The 6,995-nt window shown below is 28.8% G+C and overlaps 1 pseudogene; it reads right to left on the bottom strand.

Moving 5' to 3' along the window:
• Positions 1-4,189: 4,189 nt before the first annotated feature.
• LOC121759824 lies at positions 4,190-4,439 on the bottom strand (annotated as a pseudogene).
• Positions 4,440-6,995: the final 2,556 nt, after the last annotated feature.

Below are 6,995 nucleotides of genomic sequence, written 5' to 3'. Positions count from 1 at the left end.
TCCACAACTTTCCAAAAACTTAATTTAAAAAAAAAAAACAATTTTCACTTTGTTTAATTTTACTATATTATTTTATTTTATTTATTGATAGAATTATTGATGTTATATTTTTCTAGGTGAAGGGAAAATGAGCAAAGAAATTAATTTTTTTTTTTTGTTGTTGCGATGGAGTGGGCTTGCCGCAAGAAATGCAAAATCATGTTTCTTATTCTATAATGGGCTTTAACTAAAATTTTTACTAATTTAAAATGCAAGCCTATAGATAAATTAATTACATACTACAATTTCACATCATACATTGGAGTCCATAAAATTACTGGAAATTTCTGAGAGATACTAGAAAAAAGCATGAACTCGGAATATTTATTTTGAGAAATAGAATGGGATGATAAATATAGTTAGTGTTGCAAAGCCCAATATATTTCCGGGTATATCACATTATGTTAAGGTCATATGATTTTGAGCTAAAACTTAGTTATTACTAGTTACTAGTATCTACTCCCGTGCGATGTACGGTTCAATTAATTTTATGAAAACTAATTTCATATATCACTTTTTCATTACTTGAATTTGAAAACTAAAAAAAACTAAACTTCCACAACTTAACATATGCAAAATATTTACAACAGACATATATATATATAGACTACATATGTATTAATTCTAAACTTTTCATCCTATTTTTTCTCTTCTAGAATTCTCTACTTTTTTGTATATTCTATTTATTCCTAAATATTTCTACTATAAATTATCTTCAATTTTAAATTATAAAAATTAGACTTATTATTTATTTGAACACATTCCGTGCAATGAACATACTAAAATAAGAAGTCCATGAAGCGCAGCTCAGTTAATAAAACGTTTTCTGAATGCAATAGGTTAGGATTTTAAGTCATCATGAGAATAAATAGAGAATCATTATTGATCTTTTTTTTCAAAAAAAATATAGATTAAGTAGGTTTCCAAAAGCATAAAATTTAAGATAGTTTCTCTCTCAAATGTATGCTACCACTTCAAAGTTATAAAGATTGCATCACTCGCCGCACCTCCGCCCGACCTCGGCTACCTCACCGCCTTACCGTCAGTTGCCTCGCTGCTCCACCGCTATACCTTGTCGCATTGCTGTTCGCCTGCCTCGCCAGATCTCCTTCTGCACTGCCTTGATGTTCGCCTGCTTAGCCGGGCTCGCTGTGGTGTGATGCAGCAGTTATTGATTTTCTTCGATTCAAGTATTCTAATTTTATTTTTTCTATTCGAAATGATTTTGTTTATGGTCTAGATAAAGTTCGTGTTCATTGTTATATGGTATTTCTATAGATTTTAAACTTACTGTGTTAATCCCAACGCCATGCACGACTTAATTATTTCCGTTCTATTATTTTAACATTGTGAATAAACTAAATAAAATAATAAACATCATTATATAAAATAAAAAATAAAAAATATATATACTAACAGTAAGTTAATAATTATAAGCATACAATTAAATAAATTTTAAATTAAATCAAAATGAAAATATTTTTTAATTATAACACTTATATATGTCCCTCAACAAAGAACAATATCTTCCTTAACAACATACATTCTTCAATACTAAAATACTATCGATATGAAATTAATATAAAATACTCCATTTAATATACAACTAAAAAATATTAGGAGGACAATGATATCCCTATTAAAAGATAAATTAAATGATGAACTTAACATTAAAACAATAATAGAATAGTTGGCAAGTTATAAAAAAATTATTTGTAAACAATATTAACAATACAATAATAAGAGTAGCCAAATAAAGAAAAAGAAATAGTACAACACAAACCCAACCAAACACACCCCATCAAAGCACCACAACTTCTCTCCCCTACTTATTTCTCCTGCAATTTACCGTTGAGTCTACCTTAGCTTAATTTTCCTCCTTGATCTCCAAATTGATGATTTGTGCGTGTGTGAAAATAATGTGATATTTTATGTTCTTCGTCTTCTTTACTTTCTTTCGTCATTTCATTGACTTTGGGTGTATTCTTTGCATGAAAACTATGAAAGTGACGAAGTTGACGACAAATGTGCAAAGCATTAACTTCAAAATATTGTAAATAGTCAGCATATGTGAATTCTTTATTTGTATAAAAAGAACTATTATGGCTAAGACAGAAAAAATTAAAACAAACCTAACAAAAAATAAAACAAATTAACATTAAGAAAAAACGTAAATATGATCTAACATCATTCAAACACAGAATGATCAAAATATGATTTAAAATGCTAATTTTCATTTCACCTTCTCTCACACGACTCTCTGTACACAACCAACCTTCAACTCGCGTCTTCAGCTCTTCGCCTTTCACTCTCTCTCACATGATTATATCTCTACCGCATCTGTCTTTATTGACCGTTGCAGGAGAACTCACTTCATCGACAACTGGAGTTGAATCATCTGAGGAAGCAGTAATGAAATTTGTCTAATATTTGCACTGAAAAGATAATTCCACAATGAAAGTATGCGTATTTATCAACAAAAATTAACTATATCTCTACCGCATCTGTCTCTATTGACTGTTGCAGGAGAACTTTCTTCATCGACAACAGGAGTTGAATCATTTGAGGAAGCAATAATGAAATTTTACTAATATTTACACTGAAAATATAATTCCACTATGAAAGAATACATATTTATTGACAAAATTTAAAGATCACCAAATAATATTGAAAACCTTCCAAATTTATCTAGCTCATCAATAACAATTGAAGATAAATATTAATTTATAGTTTGACTTGTTATTTAGTGAAATGGCTGATTTAAAAAATTTGGCCATCAATTTTTTTAATAATATGACCTTTACAATTCTTGATGACATATAAAATTATGAGATAAAAATGTACATACAAAAGTTGAGGCTACGTAAATGCAAATTTATTTAACTGCTACTAAAAACTAAAATATAAATCAATTGAATTAAAGGAATTTGAATTGTGGACCACCCCATTAATTATTTACTTAAACATTAATTCAAATTTATTTAAAATTACCCTAAATTGTTATTACAACATTAAATATTTATTTAAATATTAATTAAAATTTATTTTAAAAATTAGTCACTCCTAAATCTATATTAATTCAAATTCATACCTAGAATTAATAAATATTCAAATTAAGACCAAAACTCACCTTTTATATAATAATTATTATTATTTTGACCAAAACTTGCCTTTTATATAGTTATAGATTACCCATTAATCACTTGGGATAGCTGATTAGTATTTTTGTCTTTTTTTTCTGGTCAGATGTATATTGCAAAAGATTTATCAAAATTGGTCGAAAGAGAAGTTACTATGTACTAACTCTGCACTTTGTGGTAGATAGGACTTGATATGTAAAACTTGAATGACTTGGAACTTTTATTTAAGTAAATCTTGCCAACTAATTGCACTCCGTTGAGTTCACTTTTGGGTTTGGTCAGCATAATTAAAAAATAAAGGTCAACCATGGCTCATCGTCCAAACATAGTCTCCTATCTCCTTAAAATCGGACACAGAGGTACGACCCTATAGAACAGATCCTAGATCCTATTCAAGTAAGGTCGTCCTAAATATAGTATGCCCTCTCTTTAAATATATGTCATTCTTGTGTATGAATTCCGATGTGGAAACTTTATGCTAACTATAATATGGTCTTATTACATTGCATTATTGCATAAGGCCATCTATTAAAAGAGGCCGCTTTGAAAATTAAATTTTGAGGACCAATATAATTTTTATTTTAATCAGACAAGCTAAATCAAGCCAGATTCCATATATAGAATAATTTGAAATTTGCTATATGCCACTATTACAAAAACATATTTCATCTCCAAAAGGAACATATTTTAAACTATTAAAAAACTTTTTTCACTTTGTTTAGTTTAATATTTTTTATTTAATATTATACATTGGTAGATTTAATCCCGTTATACTTTCTAAACAAATAAAAAGGTAAAAGGAAAATGAGCAAAGAAATCAATTTTTTTGTTGTGATAAAAGTGGCATATTTTTCTATATGGAGTCCATTAATTGACCGGAAATTCTTGAATAGTTGTATTCTGTTTTCTCTTATTAATTTAAAAAGTTGTTCGAATTGGTCGAAAGAGAAGCGACTTTATAAACCAACTTGCTCTTTGTCGTTAGACATGACTTATATACGTAACTTGAATTATTGACTGCAAGACCATTTTGGCTCAACAAAGCATGTCGGGTGCGGTTAACCATGCTGGGCTCGAACTCTTAACTATTGCACAATAAAAAAAAAGTGTTGTTGTTTGTTAAGCCAATGGTGCGGTTAATCACACTCTAGTCAAAGCAGCCATGGCTTCATCGTCCAAACATGGTTTCTTGTCTCCTTAGAGAAATTAAGGATACAGAGGTACAAGCCTATAAAACAGATCATGTTCAAGTAAGGTTGTGTCCATTACTGTTTGCTAAAACAGATCCTGTTTAAGTATATGTCTTTTTATTGTAAGAATTTCGACGTGGGATAATTTTATGCTAAAACTATACTTCGGACTTATTTCATTGACTTAGATATTGGTCATGGGCTTGTTGATTAATGGAAGAGAAAAACTAACACTTGCATAAGGCCCACTTCAAAAATTGAAATTCATGAATTAGTGCATTAATCAAATTTCATTTAATTTTCTATTAAACATACCAAGATTGTGGAGAACATATTTGTGTACAGCTGCACTTGTAACCATTTTGGGTGTTGGAATTAAACTCTTGCATTTTAAGATCGAATATATACTACTCCATATTTTTACAATAATTACCGTTTATTTTATTGAATGCTACAGTTTTCAATTTTTTTAATGTACTTGAAGTTTTAGAAAAGAATCAAATAGTACTCCTATATACTACTATAAGAGATAATAAAAGATATGATATCTTGAGGGGAATAGAAGTGAAAGAAACACTTAAATAACCATAATCCATGTGCAACAAAAGCAATAAAATTGATCTCTACACATTTTGATACTATACAAAGATTTTAATTAATTTAAATGTATAGGTTATCTTTAATTAATAATTAGATTTCTTGGGGTTGGTAAGATAAGATTAGTCCTTGAGCTCGTGCAGAGAGACTCAATCCCAAGATCTTGTCACATGACACAAACTAATTCATTATTACAATAATGATATAAGTCTAATGCGTGCGAATATTCGATAATTGAATCTAAATTATATAATATAAAGTTAATGTTTCAAAGATACATATTGAATCTCTCCCCTTTTAATCATTTATCTAATCAATCTTGTTTGAATTTTTAATCTAATTGCATGTGGTGTGACAATTGAAATTGAGTGACTCGAAATGTTGGGCTTTGAAGACTATGCATGTTTTATGAATTGAAATGTGTGTGCGCTACTCTTCAAATACCAATAGAGATGTTTGCCTCATTTTAATTTTTTTCTTGGATAAATTCAATGGATTCACACTTCTACCCCTCCTAAATCGGAAAAATTGAGATCATCGTGCCTATAACACATTCAAAAATCAACCAAATTTAAATAAATCACCAACAGAAAAATGGGTCATATATGAGAAAATAAATTGAAGAGAAAATGGAATAGTGTTATGCATTATAGACATATAAATGTTATGTTGCACACAATTATATTGGAACATGGACATTGTTCTCGTATAGTATGTGTTAGCATTATTATCCGTTTAATTTTATACATTTATTTTGATTTTGATATCTTAAATTTTATTATTGACATCATCTACGAAAAAGGTACTACATGTTTTTTTCTCTCTTTGGAATTGCAAATTCAGTATGATGAATTGAAATATGATAAAAGCTTGATATAAATAGATTAGACAAATAAATCACATATGATCATGACAGACCCAATTCATGCCTTTTGAGATGAAATATAAAGCCATATATGATGCTAACTCATTTGCATCCATAAAATTAAAGAAAAATTAATTGATTTTTTTATATACTATTTAATTAAAAATCAACAAATTTTATTGAAGATTACTGTTTTAATTTGCATTCAACTAGCCCCACCTAACTTCGTCTATGTTAAATTAATTGTGAGCACTATAGTTTCACGTGTTTTAAAAATCGGACCGGATCGGCCGGTTCGACCGGTCCGACCGCGAACCGGTAGGTAGTCTGGTCCGGTTTACCAATTTAGACCAGTGTGAGGTTGAGCCATCGAGAACCGTTTGAACCGGCCGATTGGACTGGTCTGGCCGGAAACCGGTTTTGTATTTTGTGTTCAAAATTTTAAAAACTTGTTCTTGGAAGGCCTTGAACTCGTGACCTTCACTCCAATTAACAAGAGCTTAACCACTCCACCACAAACCCCACATGGACAAATAAGAACATTAAACAATGTTATACATATAATATTAATATTTTTATTTAAACCAACTAATAATTTATTTATTTTATAATTTTTTATATAATTATTTATTATGATACATATATTATTAATTTTCTAAATTTTATCTATACTTTCCTAGTTACTATATTATTACTATAACGCTTAGTACTATCGTTATATTATACTCCATCGGTCCCATGTTACTTGCACTGTTGCTTTTCGGCTCATCACAAACTCCTTACACTATTTATAGTTTAAGTTAGAATTAAGACATTCAATTAATATCTTAGTTTAAGTTAAGAGCTCCTTTATTAAGTGATGTCTCAGTACACTTAAAATTCTAATTTAATTACGCTAAAAAATCAATCCCAAATTTACGGCCTAAAATGAAAAGTGCGAACAACATGGGACGGAGGGAGTAAGATTCGATTTTTTCAATATATTTAGTTATTATAGTTTATTATTTACTAAATATATATTTTTATAGCATATATTTGATTGATGTAGCCTAACTATTGATATTAAAGTATACATTTGTTTAAACTAACTAATAATTTATATTCGATTATTCCACCACATACATTTTTTTTGAATTAATATAAATTTGATTTATTTTTATATGT

The sequence above is a fragment of the Salvia splendens genome, chromosome 12, assembly GCF_004379255.2.
Source record: "Salvia splendens isolate huo1 chromosome 12, SspV2, whole genome shotgun sequence".
NCBI lineage: Eukaryota > Viridiplantae > Streptophyta > Magnoliopsida > Lamiales > Lamiaceae > Salvia > Salvia splendens.
The sequence above is the reverse complement of the archived record's forward strand: the minus strand, read 5'-3'. Positions and strand labels throughout refer to the sequence as shown.